Source organism: Eubalaena glacialis, chromosome 1 (genome assembly GCF_028564815.1).
Source record: "Eubalaena glacialis isolate mEubGla1 chromosome 1, mEubGla1.1.hap2.+ XY, whole genome shotgun sequence".
NCBI classification, from domain to species: Eukaryota; Metazoa; Chordata; class Mammalia; order Artiodactyla; family Balaenidae; genus Eubalaena; species Eubalaena glacialis.
The window spans coordinates 90072371-90084264 of NC_083716.1; positions in this window are offsets into that span (position 1 = coordinate 90072371).

Below are 11894 nucleotides of genomic sequence, written 5' to 3' on the forward strand. Positions count from 1 at the left end.
CAATTTGACTAGGCTATAGATACTACCCAGTGATATAATCAAACACTAAGTATGCTGTGAGGTATTTTATAGATGTGGTTAACATCTACAATCAGTTGACTTTATAGGAGATTCCCTTGATAATATTTGTGGGCCTCATCCAATCACTTGAAAGGCCTTAAGAGCAAAAACTGAGGTTTCACAGAGAAGAAGTCCAAGTCCTGCCTGAGTCTGCCCTTCAGATTTTGGACTCGCCAGGCCTCACAATCATGTGAGCCAAGTCCTTAAAATAAGTCATTCACGTATATATATGTTCCCTATTGGTTCTGTTTCTCTGGAGAACACTGACTGATACACAAAATTTGTTTAGCATTTGAAATTCAGTTAATGTAATTTACCATATTAGCAGAATTAAGGAGAAAAGCCAGTTGATAGTCTCAATAGATGCAGGAAAAGTATTAGGCAAAATCCAACACCCAATCATGATAAAAATTCTCAGCAGGCTTGAAATAGGCAGGGACTTCCTCAACCTGATAAGGGGCATCTTTGAAAATTCTACATCTAATGTCATATTTAATGGCAAAAGACTGAATCCTTTTCCTTTCAGATTAGGAATAAGCAAGAATCTCCTCCCTCACCACTTCTACTCAGCATTGAGTTGGCAGTCCTAGACAGCTTAATAAAGCAAGAGATAGAAATTAATGTCATAAAATTAAAAAAAATAAAGCTCTCTTTATTTGCAGTTGACATGATTATACACATATGCTATACATGTGGATGCCTAAAGAATCCATAGAAATAATATGCAAATTTAGAAATGTTACAGAACAGAATGTTAATATAAAAAAATCAATTGTATTTCTATATACTAGCAATAATACAGAAAATTAATAAATTTAATGGCATTTACAAGATTATCAAAAACCATGACATTATAACCCAATATGTGTACTATGTATATTCTAAAAACTATAAAACATTGCTGAAATTTAAAAACAGCTAAATACATGGAGAATACATGATGTTCATGCTTTGGAAGACTCAATATTGTTAAGATATTAATTCTTTCCAAATTGATCTATAGATTCAATGCCAACCAAATAAAATCTTAACAGTTTATTTTTGTAGAAATCAACAAGTTGATTCTAAAATGTATATGCAAATTCAAATGACCTAAAATAGGCAAAACAGTTTTGAGAAGAAGAACAAAGTTGAAGGATTTGAAGACTTATTATAAAGCCAGAGTAATCAAGGTAGTGTGGTATTGACATAAGGACAATTCTGGAATGGAAAATCCCCAAACAGCCCCAGACATAGGGAGTTGAAATTTTTTGACAAATATGCCAAAATAATTCAATGAGGAAAGAATAGACTTTTCAACAAATCGTTCTGGAAGAATATCCATTTGGGGAAAAAAAATGATTTTGACCCTTACCTCACACCATATACAAAAATTAACTTCAAATGGATCATAAACAGAAACAGAAAAATTAAAAGTTTAAAATATCTAGAAGAAAATAGTAATTGCGTGTATTAGAAGGATTCTGGGAGAACCCACCACTGTATCATAGGGAGAGCTGAACAAGTTGGCCTGGGCACAGTGCGGAACCAGCGATCCCTGGGGGCCTCTGCCATGAGGACTCCTCTCTAGGATACGAGAGGAGGTACACAGCACCACCTAGGAAGTAGTCTTGCCAGAAAGAAAAAAAGATTAAATCTGAATGCAGACAAGCCTCTACAGTTCTCCTCCATTAACAGGAAAAACGAGATGGTAGAGAAACAAAATTGACGGGCCCACAAAAAAGCAAACCGACTAATCTAGAATGTAGGGCATTCTAGAAGCGTGTGTTTCCGTCCTCGGAAAAGCAGATGCCAAGATCATGGCGTCTGAGACGTGCAAGAGACGTATTGGGGGAAACAGCTGTGAGGAAAAATGACGGGGAGTTGGAGGAGGAGGCTGGGAGAGCCATTGGCCTGCAATGCAGCTCCAACCTCTGCAGAGGAAAGAGGGAAGCAGAGGAGGTTGGGTCGGAAAAGTCTTAGCCTGTGGTTAAGGCTGCAGTGGTCTGCGTGGTCATTCTCTAGGAGGTGGCAAAAGCTGACTGGGCTCCAAGCACCTTCCAGCTTGTGTGTCTCTGCTCCAGTTAGCAAATTCTAGGGAGAGAGAGAGAAGAGAGGAGAGGAGAGAGAAAGAAAACGATCCAGCTTTGGCCAGCTGTCTACAATCACCCCTGAATCCACGTGGCCAGGGGACAGAAAGACGTGCCCTGTTTCATAACCTCAGGGGCTATTACTCTGGTCCTTGCAGCTCCTCAATTGGTCTGTCCCTTCAGCAGGATAGTGAGGACAGATCACTCCAGCAACTATATGGAGAATGGCTGGTGTAGGGCTGGAGCTGTTTAGCGGGAGACCATTTAGGAAACAATTACAGGTACTTTGCAGTTTAACACTTCCTTGAATGCTTTCCAATCCCCTCACTCACCTTGAACTGCAGTGCTCGTTGGGATGGGTTATTTTACTTAACTCACAGTGGGTAATTTTCTTTACATCCACTTGCAGTCATGCTTCCCTAGAGACCTCCACGGGGCTTGCCCTTATGCAGACTCTGCCCCCAGTACTTTCCCCAAGAGACCAAAAGGGAACATGAAAAAGGAAGCTGATTCTAGAGCCCATAATGGCAGCTGAATTTTTTGTAACTTCTCAAAAGCTGGTCCCAGCTGAATGGACCTTGTAAACTGAAAGAAAAGTCTTGGTAGTTAAAGTGGTAGTGTCAGGCAGGGGTGGGCCCCAGGCACAAAACTGGTCTGGTTTGGATCCACTTGAAGGCATGGTGACGGATGAGGTGGCCTATCAAGACCCTTCCTTATATTTCAGTTAAATTGAATGTTGAATAGGCTGGTTTATTAAGCCAGATATTCTGAAGGAGCTGATTTTAACCAGCTTTCTTGTATAGCCAATTTGATGGTGGGACTCTTTTATTTTGAAGTGGCTATTTGGACATAGCTGCATAAAAATTTATGACAATGAAAACCACAGTTTATTGTTGATAAAGAACGTGCACAGTTCCTTGTTCATACCCCATTCAGGGACCATGCCCATCTCTCATTGCATTCCCAATCCTCACCCCTGGAGTGGGCATCTGCATGGGGTGAGGCTTGTGAATTGGCTGAGGATATGTATAGGTTTTCCATTGATGCTATAAAAAATTACTGCAAACTTGGTGCTTTAAATTCATTATCTTACACTTTGTAGGTTAGAAGTCTAATGCACAGGTCTCATTGAGCTAATATCAAAGTGTCAGCAGCAAAAGTGAATATAACATAATACATATAGTGAATAAAACAAAAAAAGCAACAACTCACAGATATAGAGAACAAACTAGTGGTTACCAGTGGGAAGAGGGGTTCGGAGGGGAAGTATAGGGGTAGGGGATTAAGAGATACAAACTCTTATGTATAAAATAAACTACAAGGATATATTGCACAACACAGAGAATATAGCCAATATTTTATAATAACTATAAATGGAGTATAACCTTTCAAAATTATGAATCACTATATTGTACACCTGTAACATATACTATTGTACAACTATATTTCAATTAAAAAATTAAAATAAATTAAAAAAAAAGATCAACCCAAAGAAACCTTGCCCAGCAGATAATGCCTTGTGGAGTAGCACCCAGTGACTATTTGTACTGTGTTCTTCACTTAGTGATGATAAGTAGATAGGCACACAGCTGCCCTACCTTTGCAGGTCCTTGGCCATCTGTAGAGCACTTGCCTTCATTCTCTCTCCATCACTGAGATGACCGATGGTGGCCCCCTGGGCTGTAGGGGAACAAGGAACCCTGGGATGATGATAAAGCCTCCTGCCAGGGTTGCTGGAGGCTGGCGAGAGCTCTGGGGGGTGGGATCTAAAGATAGCCCCTCCCGTGTTGCCCAGCGTCCATCCTCCATGCCAAGACGGTAAGTCCAGAGGGTGTGCACTGCCCCAGAGCTGGGACATGGGGGAGACACGAAGAAGTATAGAGGCGTCACTGCTGCCCCCGGAAGTGTCGCTGGGGAGTTAGAGTGAGCTGCAGTTGAAAAAGTCACTGCAATTTACCAACTGCCAGGATTTTAGGGAGGGTAATGGATCAGAGAGCAAGGGTGTGGAGCGAGCAGGTGGGGAAGACACCACGAAAGAAGCAGGATTTCACCTTCTGTGCTACTTTTTACCTGCCCCCCTCTCAGATGGAACAGCTGTGGGGGGCAAGATGTCATTTTCCCTGTGGCAGTGGGGTGGTCTCCTCATTTGTGGTCGAGACAGCAAGAGCTCTCTGGTACGTTTGAATTAATATAATAAAAGTTATCATTTATTAAACACTTAACATATGCCAGCCAACTGGTATACTGGGTGTTTTATTTTTATGTCATTTAATCCTTACCATACTACAAGTGAAGTTAGTATTATTATTAATCCCATTTTACAGACCATGAAACTGAGGTGCTAAGTAACTTCTCCGAGGTGACTCAGCTAGTAAGTGACCAAACTGGTATTCAAGCTCCCATTCACCTGAGTTCCAAGCACATGCGTGATTATTTTGCAGAGGTCATACTATCCTTCAAACTCAACAAAGCAGTGGTGTCCTGAAAGGGAAATCTATTTATTCTGAAACATCTTTATGCTTCCTCTTGTATAACATCAAATTCACTGAGCTGTGATTCCCAAAACATTTGTGTCCTTTCTTTCCTTAGAGCACAGAAGCTACAAAGAGCCCATTTTCCTGAGCTACACACTGGTCCTTCTTTTCATATGCTTATTTGGTGTAGAGTGAAAAATTAGTTTGGTCAGTTTAACACCCAGTTTTACATGAATAATGTTCTTGATTTTTTTTTTTTAAATAAAAGCTGTTTTTCCCTTGTCCTCCAGTGGCCCTTGGTGTCTTGCGCTGCCATTCCCATTTGGGGTGAATCTCCGAGTGCCCACAACGGAGATACGCTGTGGCGTTGCCTGTCGCTGGGAGAGGGGGACATGTGTCTAAAGAACGCCATCTCTGGGAGGGGAAAACAGCATCTCCTCTCAGGGACAAGCAGCCCAGCATCGGAGGAAAAGTCACCTTCAAAACATACAGCAGGGGAATTCCTGGTGGTGCAGTGGTTAAGAATCTGCCTGCCAATGCAGGGGACACAGGTTCGAGCCCCGGTCTGGGAAGATCCCACATGACACGGAGCAGCTAAGCCCGTGCGCCACAACTACAGAGCCCACGCTCTAGAGCCCGTGAGTCACAACTACTGAGCCCATGTGCCACAACTACTGAAGCCTTAGCGCCTAGAGCCGGTGCTCCCCAACAAGAGAAGCCACCGCAGTGAGAAGCCCGAGCACCACAACGAAGAGTAGCCCCCGCTCGCCGCAACTAGAGAAAGCCCGCTCACAGCAACGAAGACCCAACGCAGCCAAATAAATAAATAAATATTTATTTATTTATTGGAAAAAAAAAAAAAAGTACAGCAGGGGACTTCCCTGGTGGCCCAGTGGGTAAGACTCCGCGCTCCCATTGCAGGGGCCCTGGGTTCGATCCCTGGTTGGGGAACTAGATCCCGCATGCATGCCGCCACTAAAGATCCCGAATGCCGCAACTAAGACCTGGCGCGTCCAAAATAATAAATAAATAAATAAATAAATATTAAAAAACAAAAGTACAGCAACAGGAGTGGCTGGCCTGACTGTCTCTTTTCCTGGCTTTCAGACTTTGTCTGCTACTTCCCCTCTCTGAGCTTCATTACCCTTCTCTCCAAATTAGCATCAGCATGGTATAACATTTTTGAAATTTCTGGCACAAAATAGTCACTCAGTAAATGTTAGATGAATCCACACTCCTTCATAACATAGTGTTAGGCTGTAGATGCATTTAAATTATGTCCCTCATAAACTATATCTGTCCATATGAGACATTTTAGAATAATATTTTAAGGGAACTTCCCTGGTGGTCCAGTGGTAAAGAATCCACCTTGCAATGCAGGGGATGGGGGTTCGATCTCTGGTTGGGGAACTAAGAGCTCACATGCCACGGGGCAACTAAGCCCATGTGCCACAGCTACTGACCTCGTGTGCCTCAACTAGAGCCCGTGTGCTGCAAACTACAGAGCCCACGCGCCCTGGAGCCTGTGCGCCACAACTAGAGAAGAGAAAACCCTCACGCCACAACTAGGGAGAAGCCCCTGCGCCACAATGAAGAGCCCACGTGCAGCAACTAAGACCCGACGCAGCCAAAAATAAATAAAATATATAAATAAATAAATAATAAATTAAAAAATAATAATAATATTTTAAAATTGTGTAATGCTTTAGATACTACAGAGCAAATGTATTTATTTCAAAGCCTGGATGACACAGCCTATGAAGCATGTGTTTTTTCAGACTCAAAAATCTTAATGTCCTATCGGGAGCCATGGCCTGACCTGCATTTGCACTCTAACCATGTGGGCTGTCTGGGGCTAACACAGCGGTCTAGTGCGAAATCTATGGGACAGGTCGATGTCAGGGCCCACCTCCACTTTCGAGTTCTGTGACCTGAAACAGGTAACTTTCCCTCTCTAAGCCTCAGTTTCCTCTCTGCAAAATGAGCCCAATCATCACACTTTACAGAGTTGTGAGGCCCCATAAGTGCAGGTTGGCAAAGCCCTGGACCCTCAGTGGTGGTTGTCAGCACTACACCCCAAGCCCTCGAGCTGATGGAGGAGAGGTTAGAGAGTTATGTGGTCCTGCCCCTAAGTCACCACCACGCTGGGGTGGGGTGGGGGGCTGGGGTCCATTGGCATTTTTCAATCTGTGATAATTGAATTCTTTTTTTTAAAATTAATTTTTATTGGAGTGTAGTTGACTTACAATGTTGTGTTCATTTCAGGTGTACAGCAAAGAGATTCAGTTATACATATACATATATCCACTCTTTTTAGATTCTTTTCCCATATAGGCCATTACAGGGTATTGAGCAGAGTTCCCTGTGCTATATAGTAGGTTCTTATTAGTTAATCTATTTTATGTATAGTAGCATGTATATGTCAATCCCAATCTCCCAATTTATCCCTTCCCCCTTTTCCCCCTTGGTAACCATAAGTTGGTTTTCTACATCTGTGACTCTATTTCTGTTTTGTAAATAAGTTCATCTGTACCATTTTTTTAGATTCCACATATAAGCGATATCATATGATATATGTCCTTTTGTCTGACTTACTTCACTCAGTATGACAATCTCTAGGTCCATCCATGTCGCTGCAAATAGCATTATTTCATTCTTTTTTATGGCTGAGTAATATTCCATTGTATATATGTACCACACCTTCTTTATCCATTCATCTGTCAATGGACATTTAAGTTGCTTACATGTCCTGGCTATTGTAAATAGTGCTGCAATGAATATTGGGGTGCATGTATCTTTTCAAATTATGGTTTTCTCTGGATATGTGCCCAGGAGTGGGATTGCTGGATCATATGGTATCTCTATTTTTAGTTTTTTAAGGAAGCTCCATACTGTTCTCCATACTGGCTGTACCAATTTACATTCCCGCCAACAGTTTAGGAGGGTTCCCTTTTCTCCACACCCTCTCCAGCATTTATTGTTTCTAGATTTTTTGATGATGACCATTCTGACAGGTGTGAGGTGATACCTCATTGTAGTTTTGATTTGCATTTCTCTAATAATTAGTGATGTTGAACACTTTTTCATGTGGTTTTGGACATCTGTATGTCTTCTTTGGAGAAATGTCTATTTAGATCTTCCACCCATTTTTTGATTGGGTTGCTTATGTTTTTTTGATATTGAGGTGCGTGAACTGTTTGTATATTTTGGAGATTAATCCTTGGTCGGTCTCTTTGTTTGCAAATATGTCTCCCATTCTGTTGGTTGTCTTTTTGTTTTGTTTATGGCTCCCTTTGCTGTGCAACAGCTTTTAAATTTAATTAGGTCCCATTTGTTCATTTTTGTTTTTATTTTCATTACTCTAGGAGGTGGATCAAAAAAGATCTTGTTACAATTAATGTCAAAGAGTGTTCTCCCTATGTTTTCCTGTAAGAGTTTTATAGTATCCTGTCTTACACTTAGGTCTTTAATCCATTTTGAGTTTATTTTTGTGTATGGTGTTAGAGAATGTTCTAATTTCATTCTTTTACATGTAGCTGCCCAGTTTTCCCAGCACCACTTATTGAAGAGAGTGTCATTTCTCCATGGTATATTCTTGCCTCTTTTGTCATAGATTAGGTGACCATAGGTGCATGGGTTTATCTCTGGACTTTCTATCCTGTTCCATTGATCTATATTTCTGGTTTTGTGTCAGCACCATACTGTTTTGATTACTGTAGCTTTGTAGTATAGTTTGAAGTCAGGGATTCTGATTCCTCCATCTCCATTTTTCATTCTCAAGATTGCTTTGGCTATTTGGGGTCTTTTGTGTTTCCACACAAATTGTAAAATTTTTTGTTCTAGTTCTGTGAAAAATGCCATTGGTAATTTGATAGGGATTGCATTGAATTTGTAGATTACTTTGGGTAGTACAGTCATCTTGATACTACTGATTCTTCCAATCCAAGAACATGATATATCTCTCCATCTGTTTGTGTCATCTTTGATTTCTTTCATCAGTATCTTACAGTTTTCTGAGTACAGGTCTTAAAACGTTGAGGGCCTGCTTTGGGGGACACCTTGGAGAAGTTTGGTGGCTGGTTTGCCCCCTTCATCTGGAGAGCTCTAATTTGATCTCTTTTCTATAGTGAGGTTTACATCAGATCTTTGTTGTGAAAAATTTTCTGGTGGAAAAATCAAGGTTGGAGTCCTCTGGGTAGTGTCAGTGCTGGGTTGTTTTGGTTTCTCACCTTCTCTGAGCCTAAGGAGTCCTGCAAGTCCTCCGAGCTGGCCTTATTTAAGCTCATAGCTGTCCCAGATTAGAAAGGTCTACAGGAGCTACTTGTACCACTATTGGATAATGCTGAGCTGTCCTATAGAGCAGTCCTGGCCACATGTGGCTACTGACCCCTTGAAATGGGGCAAGTGCTAATTGAGATGTGCTGGAAATGCAAGATACAACACTGGATTTCAAAGACTTAGTATGAAAGAGGAAGGTAAAATATTTCATTGATAATCTTGCTATATTGATTACATGTCGAAATAATATTTTAGATATACAGGGTTAAATAAAATATATTAAAATCCCTTTCTTTTTACATTTTTAGATGTAGTTACCAGAAAATTTAAAAATTTCCTAAGAGTTACAAATAACCAACAGGCACGTGAAAAGGTGCTCAGCGTCATCACTCATCATCAGGGAAATGTAAATCAAAATGACCAGGAGATATCACCTCACACCTCAGATTAGCTCTCATCAAAAAGATAAGAAATAACAAGTGTTGGTGAGGATGTGGAGGAAAGGGAACACTTCTACACTGTTGGTGGGAGTGTAAATTGGTGTAGCCACTATGGAAAACAGTATGGAGGTTCCTCCAAAAATTAAGAATAGGACTACCAAGGACTTCCCTGGCTGTCCAGTGGTTAAGACTTCGCCTTCCAATGCAAGGGGTGTGGGTTTGATCCCCGGTCGGGGAGCTAAGATACCACATGCCTTGTGGCCAAAAAACCAAAGCATAAAACAGAAGCAATATTGTAACAAATTCAATAAAAGATTTAAAAAATGGTCCACATCAAAAAGAAAATCTTAAAAAAAAATAGAACTACCATATGACCAGCAATTTCACTTCTGGATATTTATCTGAAGAAAATGAAAACACTAACTTGAAAAGATATATGCACCCCTACATTCATTGCAGTATTATTTACAATAGACAAGATATGGAAGCAATACAAGTATCCATCAACAGACGAATGGATATATATACAATGGAACACAACTAAGTCAAAAAAAGAAGGAAATCTACCTTTTGTGACAACATGGATGAACCTTGGGGGCATTGTGCTTACTGAAATAAGCCAGACAAGAGAAAGACAAGCACTGTATGATTTCACTTATATATGAAATCTAAAAACAAAACAGAACTCATAGATACAGAGAACAGATTGGTGGTTGGCAGAAGCAAGGGTTGGGGGAGGGGCAGAAATGAGTGGGTGTGGTCGAAAGGTACAAACTTCCAGTTACAAAATTTAGAAAAAATGATACGGTGGCTCACATTATATTCCTAGTAGGCAGCATAGTGCAGCACTTCGTCCCCTCCAGAGGGCCTTCTCATGCACCCTTCCATTTGATTTGTGCAGCAGCTCTGTGTAGGACTGAGGTATGCACTGGATTCTCATGAATCATGTAGACGGAAGGCTGAGATCTCGTCCTGCTTATGATGCCTGTGACTTCAATCAAGTCTGTTTCCTTCTATGGATCTCTGGCTGGCCCCCATGGTTCTTGGAAAGCTCGGACCAGACAGTGTACAAGACCAGACAGTGTACAAGACCAGACAGTGCAGCATAGGTGTCATCAACCTCATAAAGGGATGAGAAGGCTTTTCCACTCGGGGGGTGACACCTGTCCCTGCTGGGCAAGCTCCCTTTCCTCTCTCCTGCAGGGAGTCCACCATGAGCCTCAAGGCTACACACTCCCTCCCAATCTGCTGGACCAATGCGTTGTCAGATTAATTTGAGTGGAGAGGACCCCTGCAAAGGGCAGTTCTGCCTGTTGGCTTACCCTGACCTTTTGGGATGGGGAGTCAGGAAAATAAACAAAACTGACCTCAAAGAATTGTACAAAATGTGTCCTGGGTCAAGGACCTTCTCCATGCAGCAGCTTTTCTTGCAAATAACGAGTGGGTTTTGAATCTTTACCAGACCACTCTTTCTAATGACTCCTTCACCCCACCCCTCCTCCCCCAGGAAGATGGTGACCATTCTTTCCATTTTCGAGTTGAAAAAATAGAGGAAAAGAGAGATTGAGTGTTCTGTTCAATGGCACCCAACCAGACAACGGCAGAGCAAAAGCAGTGTCCAGGGGCGTGGAGAGCAAGGGAGGTGAGGTGAGGAGGCTGAACATGGCAGGAGGAAGTGGAGCTGCTGGCCAAGGGCGGCCGCACAGATGAGTGGCTGTGACACTCGTGGTCCATGCATGAGGCTGGACACATTGTCTGTGTTGGAGAACCACTGGTGCTTTCCTTGGGTGAGACCCCTTCAGGCCTGGTGCCGCCCCCAGCCTTGCCCCACGTCTGATGGGAGTGCCAGTGTCGGGCTGGGAGAATCCCTCCCCTGTGCCTTGTCAGGGCATCCTGTGGGTTTGATTGTTGCTGGACAGCAGGGTGGAGCAACCCAGGCAGCAGCCACATCCTCTAAAATACAGCTTCTAAAAGCATCCCTGAGGGCTCAGGGCTGGGCGGAGGAGATACAGGGGGACTCACCAGCCTGGGGGCCCTGAACCCGAGACCTGAGCCACAGCGAACTTGGGTACAGGATTTGCCCACTCCACATTCAGCTTTCCTTTCTTCTGGAGCACAAGATTGACCCCACTGGTGTATCTGACCTTCACTTACTGGGGGGCCCTGCTGGACCCCACCTCGGGTCTCAGTTTGGGGAGCCCCAGGTCAGGATGCATTGGCGGGTAGAGGGGCTAAGAATGGACTTTGGAGTCAGGCAGACTGAGATTCCTTCCCAGCTGCATGCCCTGGGAGGTTACATGACCTTTTTCAAGAGGTTGTACGGACCTCATGGGGTTGCTGAGAGGGTTGGCGAGAGCACGGTTAACATAACGCCTGGCGGGTAGTGAACGTTCCCAGGGCAGCATCATCCTAGCGGCAGTCACGTGACGACTCAGCAAGGCGGTGAAGGAAGGAGAGGAGGAGACGGAGGCTCCCCTCTTGGTGCCTAAAATGCCTTCCAAAGAGCTAGCTGTCTTCCTGTCCCCTCTCCTGGCCACCACCTCCAAGGTGACGCCTAGCCCCTCAGAGGGCAT